Source organism: Gorilla gorilla, chromosome 3 (assembly GCF_029281585.2).
Source record: "Gorilla gorilla gorilla isolate KB3781 chromosome 3, NHGRI_mGorGor1-v2.1_pri, whole genome shotgun sequence".
NCBI lineage: Eukaryota > Metazoa > Chordata > Mammalia > Primates > Hominidae > Gorilla > Gorilla gorilla.
This window is the reverse complement of record NC_073227.2, coordinates 174,980,196-175,001,705: the sequence shown is the minus strand read 5'-3', so window position 1 is coordinate 175,001,705 and position 21,510 is coordinate 174,980,196.

Genomic DNA, 21,510 nt, shown 5'->3' with positions numbered 1-21,510 from the left:
CAACTACTCACTGAATTAGAAAACCAAAGAATAATCAAGAACTAGCCTTTCAAAGATCACTCAATGAGCATCAATAAGGGATATACAAAAACAAAGTGAATGGCAGGTGTATGGGGAAGTTTTCAAAATACTATTACTTTCATTTTTTCCATCTTGGACAAAAGAGAAGTAAAAATTATATTCTATGTATTTAGGTCCAGAATACAACATATTTATGTGTGTGAAAATACATTAGAAATTAACAAAATTTACTATAAAAATGGTTTTTCATTGGTGTTGCTAAATTTGCTTTTCTGAATAAACTAAAGCTTATTTTGAGCAGAGGTAGGGTGAGGGGGTCTAATTATTATTATCTCAATAATAACAATAGACAATAATAATAGACAAGAGACAATAATATTATTGTCTCAATATGTCTCTTATTGAGACAATAATAATTGGACTCCCTCACTCTACCTCCACACAAAATAAGCCAATGAGAGCTAAGATACCACTTCCCATATGGCAGTCTTTGGGGAGAAAGGCCCGCGAAAAGCTGATCCCAGTAAAAATGAAAGGAATAAAGGGCAATTGCACTAAGGGCAGAAGCACTCCCGGTAAAGGAACCCAGCCCTGCTTGTGGGGAGCTGCCACTGTGAGTGCAGTGGAGTGTCCCTGTGGTGTTCTGAGACCCACCTCAGATCCATTTACCTTCCCTCAGAGAAATAGACCAACCACAAAATGGGCATCACCCAAGTTGTAGTCCAATAGGGGCCATGCATATTCCAATCGATCGCCTAACACATACATCCTAAAAAGAAACACCCAGACTGTGAGAACACTGAGAACTGGGACTAGGAAGAGACTAAGGGTATGTTTTGCAGGATGGGAGGGGACCGGGAGGAGTTGGGTCTGGTGTCATAATGCCATAATGCCCAGACAGCCATGAATACACTTATTTTCTCTTTCAGGGGCCTTGTGGTAAATGCCCCATATGATCATACCAGGTGAACGGGCTAAGGAGAATTGTTCACAGTCTGTGTCCTGATACACAAACTCCTCAGCTAACTCAGAGGAGATATGCCGCCACAGTTGTGAAGTCAACTACTCGCCCAATTAGAAAACCATGGAACAATCAGGAACTAATCTTTCCAAGATCACTCAATGAGGCTACAGTTGTCCTCCTTCTAAACTCTCATACGAATTCACCCTTGCCTCCCATTGGCCTTTTCTCCTTCTGCCTCCTCCTTCAGTTGTGTGTGTGTCCTCACTCTTCTGACAGTCTTTGAGGGCATATGGTTAGAATTCAATGAGTGAAAAATGAAAAATAACTGGTTTTTGTTTTTTTGTTTGTTTTGTTTTGTTTTGTTTTGTTTTGAGACTGAGCCTAGCCTGGAGTGCAGTGGCACAATCTCGGCTCACTGCAACCTCCGCCTCCCAGATTCAAGCGATTCTCCTGCCTCAGCCTCCCAAGTAGCTGGGATTACAGGCACGCGCTGCCACACCCAGCTAATTTTTGTATTTTTAGCAGAGACGGGGTTTCACCATGTTGGCCAGGACCTCGTGATCCGCCCACCTCGCACTCCCAAAGTGCTGGGATTACAGGCGTGAGCCACCGCGCCCGGCCAAAAAATAACTGTTTTCTAAGTTTTTTCTCATACCACTTCTAAGCTAGCTCTGGAGATAAAACAGAGGCGATATTCTAGAAACATATGGTGGCCATTTTTGCAATAGGTCTTAAAGTGGGACGTTGTTTTTATAAACAAAATGACCCCTTAAACACTTATGGTTCCTTTGAGGTTCAAATGAAGGTAATAAATGCCCCTGGGTGTGACTCTCAACAACAGGCCACGGGGATCATGAACATCAGTACAGAGCCTGGATAATGCCTCTTTTGTTGTTTGGTATTGATTGAATTACATTTATCAGCATTGTACGAAGTCCACACTAGATGTTCTGCATACATTGTCTCGTTTGACTCTCACCACTGCTGTGAATGCCACCGCTAGATTTCCCCACTCAGTCTGGCCTTCTGTCCAGCTCTCTGCCTGGGATTCTCTCCTCTCTGCTTGTCTAGGTTAAAGCTTCAAGGCCCAACTCACATCTCCCTCTTCCATGTAGCTGTACCTACTTCTGCTCACCTTGAGTGATCTCTCCTGTGAAACTCCACAAGTCTTACATGCTATGGCACTAATTTGACACCTTGTCTTAGTCTCCTCCTTATCTACATGTCCTAACTCTCTAACTGAAATGAAGGCCTCTTTGGCACAGGAATCAGTGTCCTTCATATATATTCCTGCTTATCATATTTTTAGAAATTTAGCCAGGCATGGTGGTTCTCACCTGTAACCCCAGCTACTCAAGATGCTGAGGAGGGAGGATAGCTTGAGGCCAGGAGTTTGAGACCAGCCTGAGCAATATAGTGAGACTCCATCCCTAAAAAAAAAAATTTGAATAGAAATTTAAGAAATACAATAAATCCAGAGAACAATAGTCATATCACTCAGAATTAACAACTGTCCCCATTTCAAATTATTGCTTCTAGACTCACCACCAACCCCTCCAATCCCCTCCTCATGGACCAGAAAGCCCTACTCTCATGAAGTTGATATGGCTTTTACAAAAACCTATATGTGATATGAACATTGTATGGTTTTTTAAGTATGGAATTTAAATTTTGCACAGGGGGCATCATATTTTACTATTGTTCTGAATCTTGTTTTTTCCACTCAACATTATGATTTTTCCACTACTAATTAATTGCATTCTTAGGACACATACCGAACACCCAAAAAGGATTTTGATAATGATGACAATGGGGAAAGACACCAAGCAAGGAGTGTAGTTACAAATTCATTTGTAATGTTTTCATGAGCTTAAGAGCTCATAGCTAAATATATATTTTTTCATTCCAGGTTCTCAACTTCCTAGTTCTGAGATCTAAGGCAAGTCACCTCACTGGTCTGTCTCTCAGTTTTCTCAACTATAAAATGAAGGATAATACCAGTAGCTAACTTACGTAGTAAGAAGTAAATTAATTAATGCATTTCAAGGTCTTAGAATAGTGCCTGACACATAGAAACCACTCAAATCATGATTATATTTAATAGTAATCATAATTAATATTATTATGAAACTAAATATATAAGCAGAAGAAAATTTGAGTGATATGAATTTTGAACCTGAAGAAAGTAGTTAAGAAAAAGGAAAATGCATTACATTATCAATAGTAATTAATTTTATCTTTAACATTTTCCCAGAAAGCCTGACTCTTAAAGCCAAGGCATTTTGCTTTTTTATTCAGTTAGCTTTAGGCCTGTGGCCAATCAGTTGTCAATCATTTTAACCTCTAAACCTAACTCCACAAAACAGAATATTCTCAGAGAAATATGAAAAGTGAATTTGTTGGCTGCAATTATACCGCAGTTTCTCAGCCTGCACTTTACAGAGTTCTTAGCTGGTAAGGAGAAATCCCCTCTAAAACCACTGTGACAAAGTTATTTTAGAGCTTCAGTAGTTTTTCTTTCTTTAAGCCAGGCTTTTTTTTTTTTAATGTTACTTTTACACTCTCTCTATTTATTTATTTTGGCCTCGGTGGACTAGACCACAGCTAAAACTTTATGGACCTAATAAAATTCCCAACATTCTCAGACACGGGTCGTGATGTTTGTGCACTGGGCACAAAACAAAGGTGCTTTATGAAGAGAATGGGCATGCTCAGAGATCAATGAACTGAGGTCAGGCATGCAGGACTGGGCTGCAGCTGAACTGTGGCACAGGCAGTGTAGGCCCTGGGTGTGTCCCTCACTTCCAAACTTCCTCTCCTCTATCTTCTTTTCCAGACAAGTGACACAGTGCTCTCATACTGTCCCTAGATTACCAGAACCTCCTACCAGGATACTGCTGAGGGCTTGTCCTCCCCAGAATAAACTTTCCATCTTAACCTGCATGCACAGAACTTTCCATCTTAATCTCACATTCATGCCTTCAAAAATTATCTTTCTTGTGCTTCCCTCCCTCATAAGCTTTCTTTAGGTGAGAGCTGGTTAGTCTGATAAAGTCAGTTCATTTGTTTTCTCTACCTTGTAGGAAAGTCCTTTCAACAGAGGCTTTCTGGAGCCAACATCTCAGTCCAAAGCTGTGGTTCTATTGTTGAGGAAGTGGGTAGAGCTTACGGAAATCTTGAAATTATACCACATCAGAGGCTGTCTCATTTATCCACCTACAGGACTAACCTCCAAAGCTTGCAGGTTATACAACACTGCGTTTCGCTGCAGCTGTGCACGAGCCATCAGACAGCATAATTTCATCTTGCATTTCATTATGTGCTTTATAATTTTTCAATACACTTTTTTCTCACTTGATCCTCATGATACCTCTTCCTTGTTAGGTAAAACAAATCTGTCTTCCAATTAGTTTTCTATTTCCTGTCCCAAACAGAAGGTCTCTTACCAAAACGACTAGATGATACTGTTCACTGAAGGGGCTACATTATATCAGCTGATAAACACAAACCTCAGTTAGATGAGTAAAGTGGGAAAGAAGTAAGCAGTGGTTCTTAGTCACTTGTAAGGAATTAATCATTTTAATAATTCAGGTAAGAATGACTATTCCTGAAAGAAAATTTCAATCCTCAAATAGTCAGTGAATATGGCCTTTCCATCTATTAAAATCTGAAAACTCAGTGGGAATATATTAAAAGATTTATTATGCCTTGAGCAAATAAACATTGCTGTCAATCTTCAGATAAGATTCAGAATGAGTTTTTTACCCCAAAAATATTTCAACTATCCACCTGCTATCAGGCATAATGTTTTAAAAAATTATTTTTAACACTAACATCTTGCCATACTTCCTGCCCCTATATTTTGTCCCTCGGTCCTTATGTCTACACGAGTTTTTAATTTAGATTCTATTTCCAGCAGATGTTATACATTTTAGTGTTTGCTTTCTCTTTCATTAAAAAGGACATGTAATACACATTTTCTCGTTTTGACATAAAATTATCTAAATAAAGATGTTCAGAAATCCTGAATTGTTATTCCTTTTTAATGGTGTGTGTGTGTGTGTGTGCACACATGCACATGCACAGTTTCTAGGAATAGGAGAACTATAGAGAAGAAAGCTGTGTTTCACAAATGCCAGAAGAGAACAGGACTATCATCCACTAATTCCTAAAAAGGTAATAGAGACAAGCATTTCAAATCACAATAAAAATTGCTATTGCAGAGCATTTTTAATATTCAAAACCATTCCCTTAATGCTCACTATAAATATTAGCTCACTATTCTAACGAGCAACTCTCTGGGTAGTTTAAGTATGTAAAGATCTGCATTTAGCTGTATTAACACAAGTTTAACTATAGTTCTGTTTAACAGGCTACTAGCTCTTTAATAAAACTGACTTCATCCAAATTTTTCATGTTCCCTTCTGAGTAGAAACACTTCACCCAAATTATCAGTGCCCTCCAGTCCTTTCTCTTCCCTCACTTTTCCAAAAAGGGAAAGATTTCAGTTAACACCCCTGTTAGCTTTAAGTCTATTTAAACATCCCTAAAATATGCAATGACCTCAGTTTCTATTTGAGAAATCCATAAGTTTGGGGAAAAAGGAAAGGACTCTTGAGCTCACCTGGTCGCTTGTTCATTTCCCAGCAAGGTTGATCTTGTTAACTGTAACACAAATAGAAAAAAAGCATAAATGACAACAGAATCTCCATGGCACTTTAAGCCTATAAAATTCTCAGAGTCTGGGAAATTGGCACACAGAGTTATTCTTGGCTTTTCACCTCTCTTGAGCAGAGAAGCTATTTTTTCATGCATCATGAGATACTTTATCCTGATTTTCTTGCTTTTCACTGGATGATCTCTAAGGTCTTCAATGATTATGGAATTCTGAGGTTTTACTCATCTTAGTACCCTGAGGGTTTAGCACAGCAACAAGAGCTGACACCCAATAAATATTAAATGCTTGAACTGAGTGAATGAATGAATACATAAATGAATGTCCAAAATTGGGATTAAACTAGGATTGCAGCTCCAGGAGACAAGAGGAGCAGGGTTAATGGACTAGTGCAAATACCTGAAGGAACATTTTCAAAACTGATGTCATTGGACATTGGACGGCCTATTAATGATATTAGAACTCTGGGATGGTGAGTCAACCTCAATTAATAAATATGTCTTGGAAACTGCACTAAGAGATTGAATTTCCTTAGCAAAGTATTGGTGCAGCATCTGAGCAAGTAGTGTGTAGTCTATGAGACAAATAAGGGTGAAACTGGTCATCAAGAAATGCTGTGTTGAGATTTTCTGTTTTGCAACAGGAAAATTACAATTAACTGCCAACTCATCTCATCTAGCACCTGCACCAGAATCCCCTGAGCACCTAAAGATCACATTTTAGAAATTCACAACTCATACACACACTTTTGGGATTACATCCTCACTCCAAAGTCAACTTTTCTCCTAAATAGATTAGACGAACCAATTTCTCTCCCAAATACCCCCTACTAATTTGGTTAGTAGCAAGCAAAGGCTTTCCCACAGTAGGATCTAAGTCTTAAAATAAAAGAACTACCCACCCCCGTCCCAACTCCAAAAAAAGGCAAATGGTTGATATTAGATTCTTTCTTGAGGTTCCATAGACTGAGCATTAAGACGAGGACCCAAGGCCTGAGAGTTGTGAAAAGAAGTGTTGAAAGGAGAAAGCAAGAGAGTTGGGCACAAAGAAGGAGGCCGCTTACCTCTGAGCAAACCGGGAGTTATATTATCAGGACACCTCAATATTTGAGCACTCCTTCTTCCCCAAAGTTTTAGCAAATGATAGTCACAACCCACAGCCAGGAAACTAGATAAGAACCACTTGCTGGAGACTAAGCAAGAGCTTCCTCCCAGGTGTCTGCATCAAGACTCCAGCCCTAGTCTCACCGACAGCCACACCTCTCCCCAACTCCCAACTTTAGGCCTGTGACAAACAAGAAGGTGGAAGAGCTCAAGGTGCGAGAGCTCTCAAGGGAAACCAAAGCATTCCCCATAAGGTCTCCAGAGGACCTAAATTCCTCTCTTGTTGGCTCCACTTCCTGACACTCCTGGCTTCAGAAGTAAGCACTCCCAGGAGTGGGAAAGAGAGGCCCTTTTTGAGGCTAAGCCCCATGTCAGGAGATCGAGGACTCCACCTGCAGGCTTAATGTCTGTGAGATGGTCACACTCCCAGGGGCTTCCCTACCCCTCAGATGCTTTCATTTGCTCACAAATAAAGCAACAAGTGAAAGATCAATGCTACTCTCAAACAAAGGAGGAAAATGTGTTTTTCAAATGGAGTTTGATGGTTGGCTTGATTTGAGAAAAACTGTTCCTGATTAGTTTATCTTGAAATTCTTAAATTTAAATTGAGCATTAATGGATTGGGGTAGAGGACAGCTTTATTTACATTTATGCTATAACCAACTTACTCTACTACATTAAAAATTAATATGTTTTACCAAAAAAAGTTTCAAAACATATAGCAATATTTTTCCCTTGAGATAAATGCCCTCGTGTACATGAGTGTATCCAGCTAGCCCTATTTGGGTCAGTGCTTGGATATGAGTATTATCAGAGTGTTATTTGAGCTTTGTCTTCAAATATTTTAAAGCATCCATACTCTGCCTTTAACAAAATACATATGAATAAACCCAAGATGATGAAAAAGGATTTATAGAATTTTAAAGGAGAAGAAGAAATCTATAAGGATTATTTAAAAACTGATTAAGTAGAGAAATAACAATTTTAAAAACTGATGAAGTTGAGAACAGTTATATAATTTCTAATTATGGAATTACATATACATAAAATCCTGAGGCAACTAAACTTTTGACTTCTACAGAAAAGTTATCGTCTTTCAATACTGTTTTTACATTTCTGTTTCCAGGTTAGCAAGACTGGAGCCTCCTAGTTTACCTCCCTTTGATTTTTATGAGTTATGTGACAATCTCCAAACTTCCTTCCATCTCTCCTGCCTCACCACATTTCCATTCAGATACACTGTACTAACCAAAACCTTCCTCAAGAAAAAGTATATCACAACTTAAATAGATGGGGTAGCGGTGGGAAGAGAACTCACAAATGAATGCTGTACTAGTAGGTATTGTCACAAAATGGAAATCAGATTTCTTCCCCTAATCTCTCAATAAAACTTATTTAATATGCTATTCATTGTGTGTTTGTTCATATTTCTGCCAATTACAATAAATATTTTATCTGGGAGATGGAAAAATTCAATAGGCTCATTGAGAAGACCACCCTCTCCTCATACATCTATATATCTTTTTCCTTATTGCCACACTTACATAACTATTCATTACTCTAGCACACATTGTTTCCTATTTGCAATTACAAGTATACTTACGTAGAGCATTTCTGGATTTGTAATCCAATGGGCACACAGATCAATGTGGGGGAAAGATTAGGGGGAAGAAATGAACAGAGCCTCAGACATCTGGTAAACCTAATTGCATGCATGAATTATAGTCCCAGAAACAGGAGAATCAAGAAAAAATGGGGAGAAAACTACTTGAAAAAGTGATAGCCATACATTTTCCAAATTTGATGAAAGACATAAATTTACAGATCCAAGGTACTCCATGAAAACCAAGAAGGATAACCACATTGAGACACATCAGAGTCAGACTCGGAAGTTAGGAGTCAGAGTCAGAAGCCAAATATAAATAGTAAAGTTGGAAAGCAGCAAGAGAAAAATGGGGCATTATATATAGGGGGACAGTGCTTCAATTATGAGTCAACTCCTCACTATGAACTATGAAGGCCAGAAGAGAGTGAGCAACATTTTTAAGTGATTTTTTAAAAAATACTGTCAATCCAGAAACCTATACCCCACAAAATATCCTTCAATAATGAGACAAAGTAAAGACATTTTAAGTTAAAAGAAACCAATATAATTTTTCTAGAAAATTGGCAGAGAAAATTAGACTCCATACTACAATGAATCTAAAGAAAGTCCTTCAGGCTGAATGGAAATGATACAAAATGGAAATTAAATACTCAAGAAGGAATAAAGAGCAATAAAAATGATAATGGAAAATATTAAATCAAAACATTATAATAGACATCCATTTCAGGCTATGATTGATAAGCTTGTATCAAACTAACCTTCCCCCATTAAAAAATAAAACAAACAAACAAACTTAAGAAAAGAAACACAGAAGGGTAAGCCAGACATTTGGTGCACATATGCCCTCAAGGCATTTGTTCATTCAGAAGTAATGGCTAAAACACTAAGAAGGTGAACAGAATTTTCAGAACTTTCACAGGGCTGGAGCCAAAAATGGAGTTCAAGATTGCATTATGTTGAATAGTGTTCCCCCCACAAAAATTCATGGTGGCGGGTGCCTGTAATCTCAGCTACTTGGGAGGCTGAGGCAGGAAAATCGCTTGAACCCAGGAGGCAGAGGTTGCAGTGAGCCAAGATCATGCCACTGCACTCCAGCCTGGGCAACAGAGTGAGACTCTGTCTCAAAAATGTAAAATAAAATAATTCATGTCTACCTAGAACCTAAGAATGTTAACTTTTTGAACATAGGCTTTTTACAGTTGTAATTATTAGGTTGATGCAAAAGATAATTGCAGTTTTTGCCATTACTTATAAGGTGGGGCCCTGGTGGGAGATATTTAGGTCATGGGGGCAGATCCCTCATGAATAGCTTGGTGCTGTCCTTGTGATAGTGAGTGAGTTCTCATGAGATCTGGTTGTTTAAAAGACCTTTAAAAACTAAGATGAGGGCATAGTAGAGTAGGGTGGGCCCTAAATTCAATATGATTGGTATCCTTGTAAGAGAAGAGACATGAAGACAGACACTCAGGGCAGAAGGTCGTGTAACAGTGGAAGCAGAGACTACAGTGATGCAGCTCCAAGCCAAGGAATGCCAAGGATTTCTGTGACCACCAGAAATTAGAAAGAGGCAAAGAATTCTTCTTCCCTGGAGCCTTCAGAGGGAGCATGACCATGCCAACATTTTGATTTTGGACTTCTAGCCTCTAGAACTGTGAAAGAATAAATTTCTGTTGTTCTAAGCCACCTTCATGGTAAATATTTTATGGCAGCTAATATAGTTTGGATGTTTGTCCTCTCCAAATCTCATGTTGAAATGTAATCCCTAATGTTGGAGGTGGGGTCTGGTGGGAGGTGTTTGGGTCATGGGGGCAGATCCCTCATGCATGGCTTGGTGCTGTCCTTGTGATAATGAGTGAGTGAGTTCTCATGAGAGCTGGTTGTTTAAAAGTGTGTGGCACCTCCCTTTCTCTTTTGATCCTGCTTTCATCACATGATATGCCTGCTCCTCCTTTATCTTCTGCCACGATTGTAAGCTTCCTGGGGCCCTCACCAGAAGCAGATGCCGGAGCCATTCTTGTACAGCCTGCTAAAACATCAGCCAATTAAACCTCTTTTCCTTATAAATTACCCAGGCTCAGGAATTTCTTTATAGCAACGCAAGAACAGCCTAACACAGAAGCCTTAGGAAACTACTACAAAGGTCAACCAAGGAGGAAGGATCTAAGAATCAGTGTGAATCATAAGTAGACCAGTCATCGCAAAGAATAAAACCTAGTTTCAAATCGGCTCAATCCTGAATTGAATTAAGGTAAATTCCCTGTAACCTAAATGCCTGTCAAAAGCAAATATAAACCCTCTTAGAAAAAACATAACATTATCTGTCCAAATTATCTCTATAATTTCTATACACATTACCTATAACTCAACTTAAAATCATCAAACATTACCACAAACGAGGTCTCAGGGCACAGCTTTCTTCAAAAGAGTTTCTACCACTGGCCCTGGGCTTCTGAACTCCCCACATTGTTCTTGCTTGTCACACCATTTTGGAAGTCATATTTTGCAATTGCTATCTAAGAATTGCCACCTGTGGACTCCCAGAGTCCCAGGGTGTGCTCTGAATCTTCCCTCTCTGCCTCCTTTTTTTTTTTTTTCTGAGATTAAGTCTTGCTCTGTCACCCAGGCTAGGGTGCAGTGGCACAATCTCAGCTCACTGCAACCTCCACCTCCCAGGTTCAAGCGATTCTTCTGCCTCAGCCTGCTGAGTAGCTGGGACTACAGGCATGCACCACCCCGCCTAGCTAATTTTTGTATTTTTAGTGGAGACAGGGTTTCACCGTGTTGACCAGGCTGGACTTGAACTCCTGACCTCAGGTGATCCCAAAGTGCTGGGATTACAGGCATCAACCACCGCACCTGGCCTCTGCCTTCTTCAGCAAAAGAACGTGCTCTGCTTTATCTTGTCCCTTTCAGAGTGGAGACCTCTTGTTCAAAAGGAATATTTGCTGGACAGCTCTGAGAACTTCTAGCCCTTACTGCCCTTTGAAACCTCTGGTCTTACCTGAAGAACAACATGGGCTTCCTGTTCAGCTCTGCTTTTGGCAGCACTTAAAAGAAATATGGAATTTTCTTGGATTTCTTTTTCCTCTTACTTTTGATTAAATGTATTTTGAGGTTTTTTTTTTCTTGTTGTTTTTAGCTCTCCTATTTTTGAGTATTTTCTAGAAAATTTAGAACTAGACTTTTCTTTTTTTATTTATTATTATTATACTTTAAGTTTTAGGGTACTTGTACACAATGTGCAGGTTAGTTACATATGTATACATGTGCCATGCTGGTGCGCTGCACCCACTAACTCATCATCTAGCATTAGGTATACCTCCCAATGCTAACCCTCCCCCCTCCCCCCAACCCACAACAGTCCCCAGAGTGTGATGTTCCCCTTCCTGTGTCCATGTGATCTCATTGTTCAATTCCCACCTATGAGTGAGAACATGCAGTGTTTGGTTTTTTGTTCTTGTGATAGTTTACTGAGAACGATGATTTCCAATTTCGTCCATGTCCCTACAAAGGACATGAACTCATCCTTTTTTATGGCTGCATAGTATTCCACAGTGTATATGTGCCACATTTTCTTAATCCAGTCTATCATTGTTGGACATGTGGGTTGGTTCCAAGTTTTTGCTATTGTGAATAATGCCGCAATAAACATACGTGTGCATGTGTCTTTATAGCAGCATGATTTATAGTCCTTTGGGTATATACCCAGTAATGAGATGGCTGGGTCAAATGGTATTTCTAGTTCTAGATCCCTGAGGAATCGCCACACTGACTTCCACAGTGGTTGAACTAGTTTACAGTCCCACCAACAGTGTAAAAGTATTCCTATTTCTCCACATCCTCTCCAGCACCTGTTGTTTCCTGACTTTTTAATGATCGCCATTCTAACTGGTGTGAGATGGTATCTCATTGTGGTTTTGATTTGCATTTCTCTGATGGCCAGTGATGGTGAGCATTTTTTCATGTGTTTTTTGGCTGCATAAATGTCTTCTTTTGAGAAGTGTCTGTTCATGTCCTTCGCCCACTTTTTGATGGGATTGTTTGTTTTTTTCTTGTAAATTTGTTGGAGTTCATTGTAGATTCTGGATATTAGCCCTTTGTCAGATGAGTAGGTTGTGAAAATTTTCTCCCATTTTGTAGGTTGCCTGTTCACTCTGATGGTAGTTTCTTTGGCTGTGCAGAAGCTCTTTAGTTGAATTAGATCCCATTTGTCAATTTTGGCTTTTGTTGCCATTGCTTTTGGTGTTTTAGACATGAACTCCTTGCCCATGCCTATGTCCTGAATGGTAATGCCTAGGTTTTCTTCCAGGGTTTTTTATGGTTTTAGGTCTAACGTTTAAGTCTTTAATCCATCTTGAATTGATTTTTGTATAAGGTGTAAGGAAGGGATCCAGTTTCAGCTTTCTACACATGGCTAGCCAGTTTTCCCAGAACCATTTATTAAATAGGGAATCCTTTCCCCATTGCTTGTTTTTCTCAGGTTTGTTAAAGATCAGATAGTTGTAGATATGCAGCATTATTTCTGAGGGCTCTGTTCTGTTCCATTGATCTATATCTCTGTTTTGGTACCAGTACCATGCTGTTTTGGTTACTGTAGCCTTGTAGTATAGTTTGAAGTCAGGTAGTGGGATGCCTCCAGCTTTGTTCTTCTGGCTTAGGATTGACTTGGCGATGCAGGCTCTTTTTTGGTTCCATATGAACTTTAAAGTAGTTTTTTCCAATTCTGTGAACAAAGTCATTGGTAGCTTGATGGGGATGGCATCGAATCTGTAAATTACCTTGGGCAGTATGGCCATTTTCATGATATTGATTCTTCCTACCCATGAGCATGGAATGTTCTTCCATTTGTTTGTATCCTCTTTTATTTCCTTGAGCAGTGGTTTGTAGTTCTCCTTGAAGAGGTCCTTCACATCCCTTGTAAGTTGGATTTCTAGGTATTTTATTCTCTTTGAAGCAATTGTGAATGGGAGTTCACTCATGATTTGGCTCTCTGTTTGTCTGTTGTTGGTGTATAAGAATGCTTGTGATTTTTGCACATTGATTTTGTATCCTGAGACTTTGCTGAAGTTGCTTATCAGCTTAAGGAGATTTTGGGCTGAGACAATGGGGTTTTCTAGATATACAATCATGACATCTGCAAACAGGGACAATTTGACTTCCTCTTTTCCTAATTGAATACCCTTTATTTCTTTCTCCTGCCTGATTGCCCTGGCCAGAACTTCTAACACTATGTTGAATAGCAGTGGTGAGAGAGGGCATCCCTGTCTTGTGCCAGTTTTCAAAGGGAATGCTTCCAGTTTTTGCCCATTCAGTATGATATTGGCTGTGGGTTTGTCATAGATAGCTCTTATTATTTTGAAATATGTCCCATCAATACCTAATTTATTGAGAGTTTTTAGCATGAAGGGTTGTTGAATTTTGTCAAAGGCCTTTTCTGCATCTATTGAGATAATCATGTGGTTTTTGTCTTTGGTTCTGTTTATATGCTGGATTACATTTATTGATTTACGTACATTGAACCAGGCTTGCATCCCAGGGATGAAGCCCACTTGATCATGGTGGATAAGCTTTTTGATGTGCTGCTGGATTCGGTTTACCAGTATTTTATTGAGGATTTTTGCATCAATAGAACTAGACTTTTCAACTGCCCCTGGAACTCTCCAAAACACAAAATTGTATATTCAATATGATCTCTGCTAATACAAATGTTATCTATTGAAAAATAAAAACAAAAAGAAATACAATAGAATGCTAAGAAATGATGATTGGCAGGTGATGCAATTGCAGTTTATTTCTTATTCTCTAATATTTTATGTCTCTCATGTCTTCCATAATATATATATTATTTTATACTCATACAAATAAAGTGGTAATTATATTAAAGTATTATTTATAAATAAAAGTAAAATTTTAAAAATAAAAATGTAAGAGTAAGAAGGTATATGCTCAGTGCTGCAGAGGCCACAAAAGATGTATAAAAGAGTCCCTGTCATGAAGGATCATGGACTTTGGCAAGGTTAAGAAAAGGCAAGTAAATAATCATTTTAATATAAAGTAAGTTTGAAAATGCCCTAAATCTCAAACAATGGGCCATGGGATTTTAGAGTAGAAGCTGGCACATTAATTTAGAATGATGAGGAAGAATTTCCACTGGGAGGGTCCACATAGATTTTGACTCAACAACATAGTGAGATGGAAGAGGGATGGGGAGAAAAAGTATGGTGATCAATCTAGCCTAGCCCAAGATGTGGCGAGAAGAAAGCCCAGAATGTCAGAATGTGCTTGGTGACTGGTGATTGTCCAGTTTGACTTGAGAGAGAGACCATCGCAGGGAGATGAGGCTAGAAAGATGGACCTTGTGTCTTCCTTGAGTGCCAGGCTGAGACATCTGTACCTAAGTCATGAGGAATGGGAACTCCTTGGTGGTTTTTTGAGCAGAAATGAACACTAAAAGGGGCTATACTCAGGGAAGACTAATCTAGCTGTGGTGAATAGTAAGACTGTTAAGGACATTATAGCAATGAAAAGACAAGAGGTAAGAATGGTGTCAGTGAATGTGAAAGAGGGGACTATTCATTCACGAAATAAATCTTTACTATCTGTTTTGTCCCAGGTCCTGTGCTAAGTGCTAAGTCTACAGTGGTGAATGAAACGAATATAATCTCTGCTTGCTACATAGTGGAAAAGAGACAAATAATTACAAAATATCATTTTGGAAATAAAAACAACCAGCTGCTGCATTACCACATAAAAAAGCTGCAGAAGGGGAGTGATCAGGGAAAGGCATCCTTGAAGTGATGATACAAGAGATGTAAAGATGAGGAGTTGGCTCTACAAAGACTGCGAGAAAAGGGTTCCTGGAAGAGCAGCCAGCACAGAAAAACTCTCAAGAAAGAGCTTAGTTCATTTGAGAAGCTAAAAGGAGGGCTATAAGGCTGAGCTATATTTACTGATGGGGTGAGGATAACGTTGGACAGTAAGGAGGTACCTGGTCATACAGGACTTTGTAGGACAAACTAAGGATAATGAGAATGGTATGCTAAGAAAGCATCCAGGTTGAACAGATGGCAGGAGTACAAGAAGCTCAAGGGAACAAAGCAATGATTAGAAAACTCTGGTGTCATTTTGAGCTCTCCAGGAAGCAGACACACCATCATGGAATCAGAAATGCAAGAGATCTGTTGCAGAGAAATCCCATGAAAAGGAAAGCAGAGATGAAGCAAGAGTAGTCAGGGAAATCCTTCAGACCATGACACAGATCTGACATCTGTGAAAGGAGAGGGGCAAATGAAGAAGGATTGAAAAGGAAGAGCCCGAGGTAGCAGCGCACCTCTGAGAGTCTCAGGCCAGTGCAGGAAGGCAGAGCAAAGCAGCCTGTGAAGGAGTCCCATGTAGGCAGCAATGATCGGTTCGCATGCTCTTCCTGAGCTCAGCCACTGGCTGGAGATGGCCCATGCAGAGCAGAGCTTCAGCATGAACACTGCCACGGATCCTGAAGGTACAGCAAATGCAGGCTGCCAGCTCACTACACTCCTTGCAGCAAGTTCTCACTTAAAGGGACATCTGAGCAGGGCACCTCCCAGGCTCTCGCATTTGGTAAATCTAAATGATCTCTTTGGGGAAGTTATAAAACTAAGTTCAACTAAAATTTCAAATAATAGTTAACAGAGAAGACAGGAAGAAGGAGTTTGGGTTAAAGCATGTTATGATTTGACCTTCTTTCAGAAGAGGATAGAGACATGGATTAATGTTAGGTCACATGAAACATGCATATTGAAATTTTAAGGGTAACCTTTAAAAAGAATATAAAGTGTATGCATAACTTTTCAGATCAGTAAAAGGACCAGAGGAACAGAGAAAACTTGATCACCATAATCAAAGGTGGGAAAACAGGGAAAGAATTAAGGAAAGCAAAGTGAATAGAAAGCAAAGCATAGCTCAGAGAAGCTACGTGGAGGAAATAAAGTGGAAAAGTACAGGCATGATTATTTCCTGGTCTTTCATAGTAAGGAAAGCAATATCTTCTAAAATTGATAATTTATCTAGAAGGAGCTTAAGTATTTTATAAAGATAAGCAATAGAACAAATACAAATAGCATAAAACAAAAAATGTGGAGGGTAAAAGTTGGGTAGTATAAGCAAGCTAATTATTCTTCTTTCATTGTAAGGAATGAATAAATGCTATCTAAGGTTAACATGTTAATTAGCAGAGGTATGAATATATTATTCAGAGTATTGGGGTTAAAGCATAAGAATTAAAAATACAAATGGTTAAAAGTAATTGAGTTTAAAGAACTACTGAGGATGGAGGAGTGGAGGTAAACTTTCACATTTATTTTTTGTACTTCTGCGTTTTAAAATTTTCTGCCAGTAGATGATGGGAGCAAAGAAAGAAGAGTGTTCATAGATGGCTCCATGCTGATAGGCCAAAGAATGAGTAGTACCTTTAGCAAAAACAGAAAAGCCAGAAGGAGTGGGTAGGAGATAGAAGAAGATATATTTCTGTCTCACTTGTTAAACCACTGTGTTCAAATTTCTGTTTATAAATCCATTCAGCAAAGAGCTCTTTAACTCATTGAATGCAGAGGCACAGGTTCACAGGCAGGCTAAGAGAGATAGAAGCTACAGAAAATTGGTTTGATTTTTATGATAAATAAATATTGCCTTGACAAAGTATTTGTTAAAAGGTTCTGGATTCCCAGCCCTTATTCGGTCAGGATCATTCCCACACAGGGCCTGTGGTTACCCTTCTTGCTCTGAGACTCAAAAGAAATTTCAGAAGGAAAAGATTGAGAAACCTGCTTTGAATTACAGCATAGCTAGGCAATATTTTTCTTAGCCAGTGGGTTTTTCTCTTTATTGTGCTTTGGAACACATTGGAAGAGGACATTGGAACGCTGGAAGGGAAGGAGGTCTCTCAAGTTCCCAGCTCTAAGTTTAATAACTTGAATATATTCTGGTTAAGTCATCTTCAATAACTTGTATCCATTTTGATTGTGATTTTTATTTTCTGTAAAGCTATTTTCCAAATTTTAAACTCCTCATAATAGCATGATCCTCAGAACAATGGATTTTGTTATTGTCAGTAAGCCTTCATCACCTCCAGGTTCCAACATCACTAAGTTGGAACCACAGATAAAAAATTATTCCACGGAACACTGAAATCTTGGGAAGGCTGTGATCTCTTTCTTTGGTGATTGTAGAAGGCATTTATTCAGAAGTCCTAGGTAAGTTCTGGGCCCTCGATTAATAAACAAATGGACGGGTGGGTAAAAAAGAATGAATTGAACATGGAAAACCACCCATCATGTACAAATGCTCAATGATGTGAATGAATAATGGATGAGCTGGCAGCTCACGCACCGCATGTTAGACCGAGTGCTATGGCATGAGCTCCATGACAGCAGAGACCTCTCCTGTTTATATCTGTGTCCCCAGAGCTTAAAACACTGTAGCTCAATCAACTAAAAAGCAAAATGAAAATGTGACTGTCAGTGGATATTTTAGGGGGCAAATGTTATGAAACAAAAATAAAACAAAACAAAAATTCCACCTTAACTCACAAAAGGTTATTTTCCCATCTATCTGGAAAGCTCAGGTTAGATCTTTAATAAAAATCAAAACTTTTAAAAATTGGTTTTAAAAACCTTAAGAGGAAGGTCTGTGAACAGAGAGCAGTAATTGATTTCTTTTTTTTCTAGCTTTATAGAGGTATAATTATACATAAAAATTGTGTATGTTTACAGTGTATAACTACATATATATATATTATATATATACTGTGAAATGAGCACCACAATCAACTTAAGTGATATATCCATCACCTCACATAGCTATTTTCTTTTTTGTTGTGGTGAGAACATTAAAGATCTACTCTTTTAGCAAATTGCAAGTATACAATACAGTATTATTAACTACAGTCACCATGCTGAACATTAGCTCTCTAGAACTTACTCATCCTGAATAACTATGACTTTGACCAACATTTCCCCATTTTCCTCACCCTAAATCCACCAACCACCATTTTACTTTCTATTTCTTTGAGTCTCTCTTTTTTAGATTTCACATAGAAGTGAGATCACATGGCATTTGTTGTTATGTGCCCAGCTTATTCCACTTAACATAATGTCCTCCAGGTTCATACATGTTGTCACAAATGACAGGATTTCCTTCTTTTTTATGGCTGAATAATATTCCATTGTGTATATATGCCACATTTTCTTTATCCAATCAACCTTCAATGGACACAGGTTGATTCCATATTTTGGCTGTTGTGAATAATTCTGCAATGAACACGTGAGTGGATATACCTCTTCAAGATATTGCTTTTATTTCTATTAAATATATACCCACTCTGATTTATAGCAACCAGTTTACCTCCAGTTCATACCACACTTCACCGAGGAAGACTCGTTGACTATCACATCCAGACTACTCTAATAAGAAGCATCATAAGACCCTGGAACAATTTGCCCAAAGAATCTTGGCTATTTTCTATCTGCTTTTGGTAATTTCTATGAAAATTAATTCTGGAAGATGCCAAATTTTAACTTCTATGCAATTCTCATAATTCTATTTTCACTGTTCACTTTACAACAAAACAAGCCAAGGTGACCACACCACTCTCCAAAGGAAGAAGGGTAAAGTTAAAACCCATTCCCAATAGGATCTTGGATTAAACTTAAGACCTGAACTTTGAGAATGTTTAACTCAGGGAAATCTGACAGTATATGTATCTCTCTGCTGGATTCCACATGTCAACATATACATTTTCCATACAGCTGTGAGTATATTCTACCACTATATGCTTAAAATCTAGTACTCTTTTTATTGCTCAAGAAAACCAGAAGATATTTATCCTCACATGATAATGGCTTCGGGACACAGGGGGCATTGGTGATGACCTCCAAATGAAACACACCCAGTGCTCCACGGCCACCCTTCCCCAGCCCAGCCCTGATGTTTCCCAGAGCATCTTCTGGTTACACTAACTGACAGCAACTTCAGACTCGCACATGGAAACTTACTGTTGCAGTTAGACTTTATCATCCCGTTGTTTCTTCCTGTGTAATACAGATAATCAACCACATGAAAACAGGGACTGTGCAGAGCAAATACTATCAGATGGTCCATCAAAACCTACACTCATCAACTCCAAGAAATATAGATCAGCCTGTATTTCATCAATCTAACCTCGCAAACCCAGCCAGTGGCTATATATCTGGATTTCTTCATCAATTCACATTGCTTTTTTATTGCTGGTTTGGGCAGTTTTTTCCACTGGATAAGTATTTGTACTTACATATATTTTTTAATTTGATGAAATTTCTTTGCATGAAGTCTGATTTTGTATTTCATCATCTAATTCTAAGATATCTTGCTTTATGAACTTGAACATGCTGCTTTTTAAGGGAAATTAAAAAATAACATTACCAACTATTTCCAGGGACTTTATAAATATTAGCTTGTTTATATATTTAAAAAGCCTACATGATATTGTTGTCTCTATTACGTAAACAAAGAAAATGAAAATAATAGAAGTTAAATAAGTTGCTCAAAACATTACACCACTGGTAAGTGTTGATACAGGAATGTGAATAGAGATCTATCTGGCACCAAAGCCAGTGGTCTTTCTACTCCACCACACTGCCCGATCACAGATCTGGTTACATTGGGAGAACAGGAAACATAACAAGCCTATGAAGTACTAAGTGTTATCATTAAATTAGAATTCCACATAATACTTATAACAGGAATAATCAGGGTTCTCCTTATATTTTCTCCTAAATGTGCACAAACACAACTGTCTCAATGTCTTCGGGATTAGATGAGAGTCTATTTGATTTAGTAAACTATTATTAGACATTATTAGATTACATAGAGAGATACTATTATTAGATTATGTAGAGAGACACTATTGTATATGTTCATTGGAACTGGGGTTAAAAGACCTTTGAAAAATCCAGCTTCTCCATTTGATATCTGTGTGAATTTGCACACATTACTGATTATTCAGAGTTCTCTTATTTGTAAAATTGTGTTTGACAGAGAAGGACAATGCTTTCCAGATATACCACTCCACCTCCCTGCAGTCAGGGTGAGACCATGTGACTAACTCGAGCTGGTGAAATCTGAAAGCACACGACTTGAATCTCGCCAGGTCAAGGCAGGTACAAACCAGTGTATCTCCTCCAGCCCTCCCTCAGCTGAAGCAACCTCAGAGGCCACATGTGTCAGATGTTCTATTTGGTATAGCTGCAAGATCGAGGTGGTTCATCCAATTACCATCACACTTTTCCTGAGGGAGAAAGAAACCTCTGTTGTGTTAAACCACTGACATTATCAGGGTTTCCCTGCTATGGCAGCTACAGTTAACTAACCCAACTAGTGCATGGGGATAATAGTTTCTGTCATACTACTTTAGATTATTGTAAGACTGAAAGAAGAATATTGAAATAAATATTTGTTAACCTTATCTTTACATGGATTTATGTAAGCCTTTATATAAGCCTTTACATAGGCTTATGATTGTTATTACACACATTTTTAAAATCTGACTTTATTACTCTGAGTTTTTTATAGTGTAATGATAATGTAAAAATTGTTTTAATTATCTTAACAATTATTTGTAAAAGAAAGTATGCTTCTGACCTGCTTAATATGTTGTTTTAAGTAAAATAAATGTTTTCTTTACCTTGTGGACACTATTTTCTTGTTCAACAAGCTTCCACAGAGGACAGTATAAACACAAGCTTTAGCTCAATTCTTATTGAACTACTACAAATATGCATGATCTTCTTTCTTAATTAATGAGGCCTCAGTGGAGTTTACTTCCTAGGGAATTGCTCTCTTTTTCCTGATCATGTAGACAGCAGAAGATGGGAGAGTTGGCGTGCCCAATGGTTTTCACGAGATTAACGCCTACAGAATAAATGCCCTTCATGCATGTTAACATGGTACAGGACCTGGCTTTCAATCCCACTAACTATTGGCCTTGTTTGAAACAATGCCAATTCATTCACTAGGTATAAGAAAAAACAAGCCATGGCAAGTGAATGATGTCATGTTCCCTTTCTCTCTGTCCTTACATATTTTTACTTGAATTTAGTGTTGAGAATAGAACTAAAGTCAGAGACCAAGG